This window comes from Notolepis coatsorum, assembly GCF_963971535.1.
Source record: "Notolepis coatsorum genome assembly, chromosome: 2".
Classification (NCBI taxonomy): domain Eukaryota; kingdom Metazoa; phylum Chordata; class Actinopteri; order Aulopiformes; family Paralepididae; genus Notolepis; species Notolepis coatsorum.
In genome coordinates this window covers 154,123,473-154,137,418 of record NC_140166.1, presented here as the reverse complement: position 1 = coordinate 154,137,418, position 13,946 = coordinate 154,123,473, and the positions used below count along the sequence as shown (strand labels likewise).

The 13,946-nt window shown below is 41.6% G+C and overlaps 1 pseudogene across 1 annotated transcript in view; it reads left to right on the top strand.

The window, feature by feature from the left end:
- Positions 1–13,946, top strand: part of LOC311223577 (BMP/retinoic acid-inducible neural-specific protein 3-like) — a 262,252-nt pseudogene that overhangs the window by 149,980 nt on the left and 98,326 nt on the right. The window contains exons 2-3 of the transcript in view: positions 6,438–6,622; positions 8,693–8,878. The product of the transcript in view is annotated as a BMP/retinoic acid-inducible neural-specific protein 3-like (transcript). The remainder of the gene's footprint in view (positions 1–6,437; positions 6,623–8,692; positions 8,879–13,946) is intronic.

Below are 13,946 nucleotides of genomic sequence, written 5' to 3'. Positions count from 1 at the left end.
TAGGTTGTCTATTACTAATGGTTTGATTAGGTATTGTGTTTGTAAATATCTGTTTAAAAAAAAAAGTATGGCATTTTACAATACAGAACTTTGAAGGCGTTTTCCCAAAAATGAGTTTTAAGAGTTTTTCCTCATACTCTGAGCCAGAAATCTCCACTTCAGTAGCACTCACATACACCAAACCCTCCAGTTCTATTCATATCTATGTTCTGAAGGTATTTACAGAAGGGTTTGTTGATATCGCATTCATACCCTGATTTATATCACATTTTATTCCTAAAAACATGGCGAAATATGGAATTTTACCATAAAAATGGACTGAATGGAGTATTTTCTGATTTATGGAGTGATAAAAAGAGATATCCAAAATCCCCTCTGTAATAACCTTTGGCTCTAATATGTCAACAAAATGAAACTATAATTTTGAAAATGGCTTTATCCAATGTTCAGATTTCTGTCCTGGAATTATATGCAAATTAGTGCATATTTAAGTAGATCATGCCTCATTTGCATATTTAAACATACAATTTCAGAAAACTTGTAATACAAAAAAGTCTTGTCTTAATATAAGTAATCAACTGGGGAAGTTTCATTGTGATATCTATTAGTTAATTTTTTTACCCTATTCACCTGCAGTGTCTCCCCTTAAGGAGAGCAATACACTTCTGAATACACTGAACCGGTTTGAATACACAATCTTTATGCTACTCTGTAAAGAAAGGGAGAGAGGGGGGGGGGGGGGGGGGGTATATGATCCAAGTATTTGTGTCTTAATGTGTTACGTTATCCTACACTTTAAGCTGACTGTCTGATATTTCCATTACCTGTAACTCTTGTGTCTCTTTCTCTCCTTCCTGAGTCTGTACAGTCACCATATCATTCTACATTAAGGAGAGCAATACACTTATGAATACACTGAACATCATTATGAAACATTTCTATTGCACCCTTACTTACAATTCATTATGAATTGAAAATTGGGGACCCTGATGTAAACAAGACGAAAGTCTTTCTCTGGTCTGCATCCCCTTAACAATTGTGTGTATTGAGCCGTACTGTACTGTACCCATTCTGCAATCTGTTATTGATTGATTAAAAATGTTATTAACATATTGCAGAATGGGTACAATACAGTACGGCTCAATACATACAATTGTTAAGGGGATGCAGACCAGAGAAAGATTTTTGTCTTGTTTACATCAGGGTCCCCATTTGCAATTCATAATGAATTGTAAGTAAGGGTGCAATTAACACCGTGCAATCCATTATTTGTTGATCCCACCCTTTAAGTCTTTGAGCTATTAGGCTATGGTTCTTACTTTGCGTTTTGGTGTACTGACAAATGCTCTGATGTCTGTATTCTTTCTTTTTTCTGCCATGTTACCTGGTTGGCACTGGATACACACACACACACACACACACACACACACACACACACACACACACACACACACACACACACACACACACACACACACACACACACACACACACACACACACACACACACACATTTTCATTTCTGGTATTGTACCTTAAGATAATTGAAAATATTGATTTACCATAAATCCACAAATATAGGACGGGTCTTCTATTTACCTCAGCTGCAAAGAGCACCAGGGCCCTCATTTATCAATGTTGCGTACGCACAGATATGTGTGTAACCCGTGGGTACGATCATTTCTAAGCAAAGTGCAGGACTTATCAATTTGAACTTGTGCTTGACTTTGTGCGTGTATCTATGCACAGCTCGGAGCATGCGTATCTGACCAGAACCACAGGCTCATGACGAGCGCACAATAGGCATTGTAGAGCGCAGAGTTGGCCTGCTGAAATTGATTTCATTTCAGTCATTACAGTGCTTAATGTCGGGTCAGCTTGTCATTTATTTCTGTCAATGTGCTGGTTCTGTAGCAGGACTGGGTCAGTCAACATCCTTGGCTCCCGGCGCACCGAAGATAGTCTACACGCTCCCTCCTCCTCAGCAGAGTTGTCTGTGAACTTGGCAACTTCATTGGATTTATTTATTCTCTAAAAATATCTATAATCATACGATTAAATATTGTTTAAAATAAAACGCTAAATACTATTATTCTGTGTGTCATGTTTCCAAATAAGATTGTTCACAACGGGAAATGCTGTATACGTTCAATTTGTTGGTTGGACCTCTGTGATCAATCTCGCTCTCAGTGAAGTTTCTCAGAGTTCGCTCGGGTTAGACCATTATTTCACATCCCATGGGGGTGTTTCATGACCATATATGGATAATCATGCACAAGCATTGACGGTAAGGACGAAAGGTATTTATCAATACGGCGTGTGCGTAGGACCCGTGTACGCGCGGTTGTTAAATCCCGATATTTCTGTGAGTACATACATTCTAAATTATGTGCTTACAGTAAGTACAAATATAGAACACTTTCTAAGAATTGTTGATAAATGAGGGCCCAGGCCTTTATTAGAGAGGCTTATATAAGAGGCAGGCCTTAATTTCTAAAAATGACACTCATGGACATAATCCCTTCATTTTCAGACTTTTATTGCATTATTATTATTATTATTATTATTATTATTATTATTATTATTATTATTATTATTATTATTATTATTATTATTATTATTATTATTATTATTATTATTATTATTATTATTATTATTATTATTATTATTATTATTATTATTATTATTAATATTATCCCTTTAATCGCCAAGGACGCCGTAACACGTCATTACTTGCCATGCTTATTTATTATTATTATTATTATTATTATTATTATTATTATTATTATTATTATTATTATTATTATTATTATTATTATTATTATTATTATTATTATTATTATTATTATTATTATTATTATTATTATTATTATTATTATTATTATTATTATTATTATTATTATCCCTTTAATCGCCAAGGACGCCGGAACACGTCATTGCTTACCATGCTTATTTATTATTATTATTATTATTATTATTATTATTATTATTATTATTATTATTATTATTATTATTATTATTATTATTATTATTATTATTATTATTATTATTATTATTATTATTATTATTATTATTATTATTATTATTATTATTATTATTATTATTATTATTATTATATTTTTAATACGTACATTGTCTGTCTACATTTATTTAGACTAGCATTGGTATTTAAATATTGAGTGCAGTTGAGTAATTGTGGGATTAACGTAATTCACACACTGAAGTTGGAACTGTCTAAAGCAGTGGTTCTCAAACTGTGGTACGCGTACCACTAGTGGTACTTGGTGGTACTGCTGGTGATACTTGAAAACATTTCCAAAAAAGCTAAAAAAAAAAGTTTTTCAGGCCACTGAACTTAGAAGCAGGCCAGGCCGCTTATAGCTTATCCGCAACAGTAAGTTACTTCCGGGGTAGGCCTGATTGGCCCCGACAGGCACGTGACGCGCAACTTTCTCTGCCGCGCGGCACGCTCCGCGGAGCCGAGCGGCAGAGCTTGCGGAATTACGTAACCGTCCAAATACGCCATGACTTTCATTCGGCGCTTCAGCTCACCTGGCAGAGCAGCGGTCCTGCGATCCTGCGGTCTGTTGTTGATGAGTTTGAATCCCATCAAATCTTTTTTTTAACGTGTATTCTTTCGCCGGTTAAGGTTAGGCATGGTTAAGGTTAAGGTGTTAGGCATTGTTTCGGAGTTGGTTAAGGTTAGAACGGTTAAGTTTAGGCGCTGTTAAGGAGCTGGTTAAGGTTAGAGTTTGTCTTAGAGAATGGCAATATTCTTTCTATGGTTAAGGTTAGGCATGGTTAAGGTTAAGGTTAAGGTTAGGCATTGTTTCGGAGTTGGTTAAGGTTAGAACGGTTAAGTTTAGGCGCTGTTAAGGAGCTGGTTAAGGTTAGAGTTTGTGTTAGAGAATGGCAATAGACAGCCTATTTCCGCGCGACAGCTCTCAGCAGCCTCGTTGCGCGTCCTGAGTTTGCCGCGTCACGTGCCTGTCGGGGCCAATCAGGCCTACCCCGGAAGTCACTTACTGTTGCGGAACAGTTACAGGCGGCCAGGCCAGTGTTTCTGGTTGCGGCGGCGCGATAGTTAGATAACCTAAGTGGGGAACAACCAGGAGATCACTGTGACAGAGAGTAATGCAGTCTAAACAGTCATAAATCTTTAATTCAACTTCAGCCCTGATCATAACCATTTATTTTTAGATTTTTTGTAATGTCAGATAAAAAATGAAGTACTCCCACTTTTCTGAAAAGAGTTGGTGTTAAATCTGACATTACAAAAAATACATCAAAATCTGTGTTGCTGCTAATCATTGACACATGCCTAGCCTGTAATACCCCCCCCCAGAAAAATGTACTTTGCATTTGATATATTGAAAATATTTTACTTTTTTGTGTTTTTTTTAACAATAATTTGTGATGCCATCACACAAACTGGCATTTAAAGGGTAAACATTCAAAAATGTATTGAATATGTGTTTTCTTTTCTTTTTTACAATAATTAGTGATGCCCATCACAAACAATGGCATTTAAAGGGTAAAAATTCAAAAGATCCTGCACCAGAATGCAGGAAATTAAAGGGGAACTATTTTACTATTTCTTTCACTATTTGGGCACTTTTACACAATTACTGTGAGTCTATGGAACACCTCTGTAATATATATATTTTTTTTATTCATTGTTTTGTATTTCTAATCAAGTCCTCAAAAACAGCATTTTTCTACCTCAAGATCTCGAGCCGTTTTGAGCCTGGGCTCCAGGTCCAGGTCCAGCCACTGTGTGCAGCTCATCCTGCACCTCTCCATTAACATGCAGCGGTGTCTTTCTGACATCACAATCATCACATTTTCAAATGACTCAGTTCAGTGAGGGTGAATATTGTGAGAGGAGAATTGGAAGAATGCGCCAATATGAGAATTTTGAGACATAGATCATATTAATATAAGTTCACATAGCTAGGAAACAATGCTAAACACTCAAAAGGCCATTTATAAGATAGTTCCCCTTTAAGTTTTTGTAACAAAATAATTGTGTGTGTGTGTGTGTGTGTGTGTGTGTGTGTGTGTGTGTGTGTGTGTGTGTGTGTGTGTGTGTGTGTGTGTGTGTGTGTGTGTGTGTGTGTGTGTGTGTGTGTGTGTGTGTGTGTGTGTGTGTGTGTGAGAATGACGGACAATTGCTTGCTGTGTGTGAGAGAGAGAGAGAGAGAGAGAGAGAGAGAGAGAGAGAGAGAGAGATAGAGATAGAGAGAGAATTAAGTACATTTGCTGAAATACAGTTGTTCTTAATTTTCTCACTTGCTATGTGAGAATGTTAGTTATTATGTTCTCAATGCCCCTTGCATTGTATGAGTTGTGTGGAAGCGTTTGCTAGTTCTAGTGCTATCCCTTTGTACATTGTGGCTGTGTCTGACAAAAGTTAACAATAAATAATGGTATTAGGAATACATTTGCTTCCTGCGTGAACTGTGCATAGCTGAATAGACTGTATTTTAACGCCGGTCATATGGTGGTACTTGGAGTGCCAGCTATGTTCTCAGGTGGTACTTGGTGTAAAAAGTTTGAGAACCACTGGTCTAAAGGTTGCGGGGTCCGGGTATGGTTTAGCGTGTTGTACCTTCTCGACTTCCTCAGTCGAATTGAGTTGTTGACATGCAGTAGCTTTAGCTACTAACGTTATCATAGCGTCTGTAATGTGTCAACTGGACAACACCAGCCTCGTCTGCCATATAGATAGCGAACGTTAACGTTTGCAAACGGAGTCAACGTCATCCAGCTGACACCACAGATCTAGATATTATGATAACGTTAGCTAGCGGCTAGCGCTAAAGCTATTGCTAACTCGAGGGAAACGTTAATGTACCTCCACTATTAGAGGATTTACGGTATGACCAGATGGCATTTCGGGACCGTGGAACACTTTTATTGTATTGAGTGGTAGAAGTTCTACGACTCAATAGTAAAGACATGTCTAACATAATCCTTTGTTTGAACAATTTACTGGAAAAGCCTGCCACCAATGACACACTCGGTGGCCTGTGATATTTACACTCAGCCTACCTGCAGCATGTGCCACTGACTGCTGGGGGAGGGAGGGGTCTTTATGTGGGGGGGCAGGGGGGTCACAATCTTTGGAAACTTAAAAACGTGCTATTAAGTGTCATTGCGTATTCATTTGATTGAAATTACATAGTTATGGTTACATTTATATATTCGGGGGGGATATATCATATTTTTCATATGATCATAAAGTGGGGGTGCAAAAGCACACGTTTGGGTGCAGCTGCTCCACATGCTCCATTGTTCAAGCGCCCGTGCATATACATATACTTTACCTTATGTGTTCATGGTATGTGTGCCATGCAGAAGCACTCTGGTATCTGGTATCTGTGTGTCTCAACGTGTTTGTGTGACCTTTGTGTGACCTTTGTGTGACCTTGCAGGGAGTTTGGCCGCTGGAAGGTGAACAACCTCCCCCTGGAGCGACAGGAGAACACCGCCCTGCCCCTGGACCCCGACTTCCTGCAGACCATCAGGCACCTGGGCAGGAGGCCGGGCCTCGCCGCCATCACCGACGGCATCATCAGGAAATACGGCACACACTTCCTCCTCTCCGCCACTCTGGGAGGTGAGTTTTGATTGATTGAAACCTTTATTTATACTCAGGTGAGCTCTGAGTGTGAGGCCACCTCATTTCAAGTTCAAGTTTCAAGTTCAAGTTTCTTTATTAGTTGTCATACAAAAATACAGAATACTTTTATATGAAATGCTTTTTTCTGTTTTGTATAAAATAGAAAGTCAAAAGTATGTAAACAAGTGTAAACAAAAGTGTTCAATATACATACAGTATATACAATACAGAGTAGGAAAAAAAATTGTAACTGAGTAACAATACAATATACAGTACAATGCAGAAATGGGATGAGGTACAACTTAGGGTAAGGTGCAATGAGGTATGAGTTGTAGTAGTGCAAATCTCTTTCCCAATAAATATAAAGTGTGATAAAGTGTCTAAAGTGGGTAAAGTGGGTGCTACAGTGAGTTGTTTATTTATAGTGAGTGTGTACGTGTGGATGTGTGTGCTGTGAGTGTATTTGATGGTTTGTTACATAGTGTTATTGTCATTGAGCATTACATAACTGCTGAGTGTACAACAAGATAAAACAACAAAACAATGTGCAGTGCAATCAGTTAAAAACAGTTACAACATGAATCATAGAGAAATTAAATCAGATATTTAAATTCCGTAAGGGAAGGAAGAACGTCCAACTTTAACTTTGACTGGATGTCATTCCAGGACTTTGGGTCTGCATGAGAGAATGCTGTCCTGCCGAGTCCTGTACTAGTCCGTGGTACTTTAAAATGTGATCCAGTGGGCGGCTGATTGGCGCAGTGGGCAAGTCGCTCGCCTCTAACGCAGGAGACGCTGGGTTCGAGCCCAGCTCTCGGCGTCGCTACCGGCTGGCCGGTCGTTCATACTAACAAAATTGGCAAGTGTTAGAGGGTGGGGATTTGACGTTGTGAACAGCGACTCCTACAGGTCGGTTTGGTGACGCCGGTGCGACGGAAAAAAGGAAGTATCGGGGCAGCGTGAGCCTCTGACGCGTTACTCCTCGCCACTGAGAGTTCGAGCTGCTGCGGTGAAAAGATGCGACAGGCTGCCTCCTCGTGACGCGTGATGCAAGGCTTCTGTCCTCACCACAACCGACCTGTGGGAGGCATAGTCTAGCAACGTCAAGACAGGGGAGGGAAGAATTGGATAATACGAAATTGGGATGGGAGAAAATAGAAAATGGGGGAGAAAAAGTGGATACAAAAAAAACTGTGATCCAGTTACTAGATCGTGTTTGATGGGCTGGAGCATTCCTGTCCAACAGGGCAGCTATATACGGTGGAATAAAATACGACATGATTTGTTAGCCTTTTAAACAAATTTGGGGGGGGGGGGGGGGGGTTGTTTTTTGTTTATTCCGCCGCCAACCGTCATTGACTTTTACTCAGTGGGAGAAAAAACAGAGTTAAAAAAAGAAGAGTTTGAGTAAGCGGCCGAGGTAGTAGACAGGCAGGGGGGGTCTTAAATTCAATACTTGATGCGGAAAAAGGATTTCACATCAGGATAATTAAGGAAAACAAACAGTTTGCTCCGTTGTGTTTGTTGGAGTGTCTTGACGAGCCGGAGAGTTTCCTACCGGCAGCGTCTCACGACCACGATGCTGAAAATATACAAGTTTGACTGCTGTTTTTGACAGGGTTAGGGGTCTTTACTCTTGGCTACATTTGAAAAAAGAACGCAACATTAATTCATTACATTCTGTAGAGAGGATTTATGGCGTGATTTCATTGTCTGTCCGATACCGGACCGCTCGGGTTTAAGAGGTTATGTCTTGAATCGCTTGAACCTATAGGCTGGGGATGATATTATGAACCTACTACCAGCTAGTTGTTTTTCATAGAACCTGCTGTTTGTGTGTGCACGTGTGCACGGCCACTGACCTCTACGCGCACAATGCATGTGTATGTACGTGTGTGTGTGTTTGTGTGTGTGTGTGTGGTGTGTGTTGTGTGTGCGTTCGTGTCTGTGTGTGTGTCTGTATGTGTGTGTGTTCGTGTATGTGTGTGTGTGTGTGTGTGTGCGTGCTTGCCTGGAGGATGCTCTAACCTGTTGCGATTCCTCCTCCTCCCACCCCTGGGCTCCCAGGAGAGGAGTCGTTAATGATCTTCGTGGACAAGCGGAGGCTGAGCAGAGCATCCGAGGTGACGGAGCCCAACGGCACCGCTGTGACCCTGGAGGCTCTGCACAGCTGGCCGCCTCCTACTTCATAGGACAGAGAGAGCACCCTAGCGCAAGCTGCACCACATCCAGATCGCCTCCACCGCCATCAAGGTACAGGCCAGCAGTGTCTCTCTCTCTCTCTCTCTCCTCTCTCTCATCTCTCTCTCTCCTCTCCTCGCTCTCTCTCTCTCTCTCTCTCTCTCTCTCTCTCTCTCTTCTCTCTCTCTCTCTCTCACTATCTCATCCTCTCTCTCTCTCTCTCTCTCTCTCTCTCTCTCTCTTCTCCTCTCTCTCCTCTCTCTCTCTCTCTCTCTCTCTCTCTCTCTCTCTCTCTCTCTATCTCTCTCTATCTATCTCTCTATATCTCTCTATCTATCTCTCTATATCCTCTCTATGTCTGGTCTCTCTCTCTCTATCCCTCTCTATCTCTCTATATATCTCTCTCCTCCTCTATATCCCCTGCTCTCTCCTCTCTCTCTCTCTCTCTCATCTCTTCTCTCTCTCTCTCTCTCTCTCTCTATCTCTCTCTCTCTCTCTCTCTCTCTCTCTCTCTCTCTCTCTTCTCTCTCTCTCTCTCTCTCTCTCTCTCTCTCTCTCTCTCTCAATTCAATTCAATTTCAATTCAATTCAATTCAAAATGGGCTTTATTGCCAAAGCCAAACAAAACAAAACAATCAAACAGAGAAAACAAAGAAATCAGTACATTACAGACGGAATTTCTTGTACAGTCTTTATCGTGGTTGCATTCCGCTGGATGTCCTTTTCTTGTCACAGCAGCTCACAAATCTTGCTGCTGTGTTTGCACATTCTTGTATTTCTCCCCAGTAGGTATGGGAGTTTTGAGTATTGTCCATGTTTTCAAAGTCTCTTTGGGTGTTTGCAATTTGTGGAAAGTATATGTCTCTGATGTCTTGGTATAGGTGGGCAGGTTATTAAGAAGTGGAGCTCGGTTTCCACCCTCATCTTGTGTGCAGTGGGTGCACAGTCTGTCTTCGCTTGGAGCCAGGTCTGCCTATGGCGGCCTTCTCAATGGCTAGGCTGTGCTCGCTGAGTCTGTACCTAGACAAGGATATTCTTAGTTTGGGTCAGTCACAGTGCTCAGGTATTCTGCCACTGTGTACTCTCTGTTTAGGGGCCAAATAGCATTTCAATTTGCTCTGGTTTTGGGTTGTTTCTTTCCAATGTGTCAGATAGTTTTCTTTTTGTTTTCTTATAATTTGATTTAGTCCACTGTGGTTTCTGTCTGGTGGCTCTGCTTGTTTTTGTGAGCAGAGTCCCAGAAACCATCTGGCTGAGTGGGCATCTATCGAGGGGTCTCTCTGTGGGTGAGGGCTATGTTGTGGAGTGTGTCTGGGTCGCTTTCTTGTTAGGTGATTGTGGAATTTGAATGCTCTTTTTAGAATTTTGATGATTAGTGGGTATCTTCCTAGTTCTGCTCTGCATGCATTATTTGGCGTTTTCCGTTGGGTTGCGGAGAATGGATTGCTAAATTCTGCATGCAGAGTCTCAGTTGGGTGTTTGTCCCATTTGGTGAAGTTTTGGTTTGCAAGTGGGGCCCCAGACTTCACAACCATATAGGGAAATCGGTTCTATGACGGAGTCTAATATTTTGAGCCAGATTTTGATTGGAATGTCTAACTTGATGTTCCTTTTTATGCATAGAAAGCCCTTCTTGCTTTGTCTCTCAGGTCGTTCATAGCTTGATTGAAGTTCCCTGTAGCACTGATGTTTAGGCCGAGATATGTGTAGTTTTTTGTGTGTTCTAGGGAAATTGTGTCTAGGAGGAATTTGTGTTTTTGTTGTTGTAGGCTGGGCCTTTTTTGGAATATCATAATTTTAGTTTTGTATAGGTTTACTGTCAGTGCCCATGTCTGGGAGAATTTGTGCAGAAGGTCAAGGTGCTGTTGTAGCCCTTCTTTTGTTGGGCACAGCAGCACCAGGTCATCTGCAAACAGTAGGCATTTGACTTCTGTGTTTGCTAGGGGGATGCCAGGTGCTGCAGTTTGTTCCAATGTTTTTGCCAGTTCATTTATGTATATGTTGAAGAGGGTTGGACTCAAACTGCACCCCTGTCTAACCCCACGGCGTTGAGGAAGAAGTCTGTGTGTTTTCCCTCAATCCTCACAGCACATGTGTTGTTGGTGTACATTGACTTTATGAGGTTGTAGGTTTTCCCCTCCAATGCCACTATCTAACAGTTTGGTACAGCAGACCCTTGTGCCAAATTGAATCAAATGCTTTTTGGAAGTCAACGAAACAGGAGTATACTTTGCTTTTATTTTTATTTATTTGGTTGTCGATTAGGGTGCTGAGGGTGAGGATGTGGTCTGTTGTACGGTGATTTGGTAGGAAGCCAATCTGTGATTTGCTCAAGGTATTGTTGTTTGTGAGGAAATGTATGAGTCTGTGGTTAATGATCATACAGAGGATTTTTCCAAGGTTGCTGTTGACACAGATCCCACGGTAATTGTTTGGGTCGTATTTGTCTCCCTTTTGTGGAGCGGTGTTATGAGTCCTTGGTTTCAGATATTGGGGAAGATCCCAGAGCTAAGGACAATGTTAAGGAGTTTTAGTATAGCCAATTGGAATTTGGAGTCTGTGAATATGATCATTTCATTTAGGATACCATCCGTGCCGCAGGCCTTCTTGGTTTTAAGTGATTTTATTTTGTCCTGTATTTCTTGTAGTGTAATTGGGGAGTCTACCGGGTTTCTGGTAGTCTTTTATGGTGACTCCAGGCTTTGTAGTTTATCTTGTATGTGTTTTTGCTGTTAATTTTTTTTTGTATTGGGCTAAAGAGATTGGAGAAGTGGTTTACCCATACATCTCATCCTCGTGGTGTACTTTGTTTAGTTTGTTCCAGTTTTCCCAGAAGTTATTTGTTTTTATGGATTCCTCTATATCTTTTAGCTGTTTCTAACATGTTGGTCCCTTTTTTTTCTGACTGTGTTTTTGTAATGTTTCACCTGTATTGGAGACGTGTGTTCTGGTTGTCTGGGTCTCTGTGTTTTTGGTTTGATAGGTTCCTTAATTTCTTCCTGAGATTTTTACAATCATTATCATACCATTTGTCATGCATATTTTTTTTTCCCTCGCTTTCCTATTTGAGGCCTTTAGGTTGGATAAGGAAGCTGTAAGGTAAAATATGTTATTGAGGTTTTCTACCGCCCCGTTTACACTTTTGCTGTTGTGTTGGACGTTTTTTTCTAGGAATTGCTCTAATTTGGATTGGGACTTTTTGTAGCTTGATAGCGGATTGGAATGCTTCCATACTACTTTCCTTCCATTTGTAGTGTTTTTTAATAGTGTGTAGTTTGTTTGGTTTTGGTATTTCCTGGTTGGGTGTTGATCTATTCAGGTAGATAGTGGTTTTGCTGTGGTCTGACAGGGGTGTTTGCTGGCTGACTGTGAACGCTCTGAGAGACTCTAGGCTGAGGTCAGTGATAAAATAGTCTACTGTACTGTTACCCAGAGATGAGCTATATGTGTACCTACCATAAGTGTCCCCTCGGAGCCTACCGGTTAACTATGTACAGTCCCAGCGAGCGACAGAGCTGTATAAGTTGTGACCCATGTTTATTTGTTGTTTGGTCATAGTTTCTTTCTGGGGGGGCATATTTGGGAGGGGATGTTTACACCTCCTGGTAGGGTGTTTGTCTCCCTGTGTGCTGAGAGGTGTCAGGTTCTCATCCTGTCCTGGCATTGAGGTCCCCACAGACTATAATGTGACCGCAAGCCTGGAACTGGTTTGATTTTGTCTTGTAGGATTAGGAACATGTATTCCTTGTAGTATGGGGATTCAATTGGGGGATGTAGGTGGCACACAGGTAGATATCTTTCTCGTTGATCTAAGTTCCCTATTTATTTTTAACCAGATGAAAAAGGCTCCAGTTTTGATTAGCTTTATGAGTGGGTTCGTTCTGATTTGTACCATATTAGCATGCCTCCAGAGTCTCTCCCCTGTTTGAACCCTGTTAGCTTGGTGGATGGTACCAACAGCTCTCTGGTAGTTTGCAGGGCAGCCAGTAGGACTATTTCCTCTGTGCCATGTCTCTTGTAGGACCATGATGTCTGTGTTTGACATTTCTGTGGTAAAGTCTGGGTTTCTGCTCTTTGTTCCAAGGGCAGTTGACCTCAGACCTTGTATATTCCAGCTTGAAATGGTAAAATATTTGTATTCCATTATTACAGTGTTATATTCCAGTGGTTTTGTCTGGCCACCACAAATGAGAAAATCTTGCTGATCATCTGATGCACGGTCAACTCCCCGGGTGGAGATATGTCGGTCATGGGGTTGACCTGTACATTTGTGTGGTATGGGGTTGGTGGTGGCATGTGCTGTGGGTATGTGTGTTGTGGGGGTTGGCAGGGATATGCATTGGGCTGGGGGGGGGGGGGGGTCTGCAGGAGGGGGGGCAGGTTGAAACTGGGCAGCCTGTGCATATGTGTGATGCGTTCTTTGCAGGTCGAGGCGTGGACCTGGCCTGGGGTGCAGGGTGGTCTCTGGTTGTAGCCTGTTGTTCTCTAGGTGCAAAAGGTATTCTGAGTGTGGCTCTGGGTGGGGTGTTCATCCCTCTGTTGCTCTTGTAGGATGTGGTAGGGCTATTACGGTTTAGTGCGACGTCTTTTCAGGGTCTTTGCGAAGTTAGGGGACTGCTCTTTTGAGGATGTGAACATCGTCATGCAGGCTGTGCAGGTCTATGGTGGGGTGAGCTGCATGTAGACGTTTTTCTTCATTGCACATTTTCTGGAGATGTGTGCATTAATACTTTGTATGAAGTCTGGGTGGTAATCCCATCTGGGTAGCAGTGCCGAGATTACTACTTTTGCTCTGGAAATGTTGACGTGGCTTTTTCGACTACTTCCATGACAGATTTGGTGACCCCTCCTCCTCTGTCTGCATTCTCACTCTCAGATTGTGTGTGCCTGTGTGTATTATGATGTGGCTGGGGATCCCAGGCTGTCTTTTGTCAGTAGCTCTATAGCCCGATAGGTATTCTGGCATTTTAGTTTCTTAACTGTGTGGTTTCGGAAGAGTTTTTCTTCCTCTACGTATCTCCCGTTTGAGTCCATGAGGAGTACAATTTGTGGACCTTCATGAGATCTGGTGGTGATGTTGGTGGTGGGGTGTCTTGGATGTGTGTTACTGTTGGGGTGTCCTTGGGTGTGTGTCGGTGGT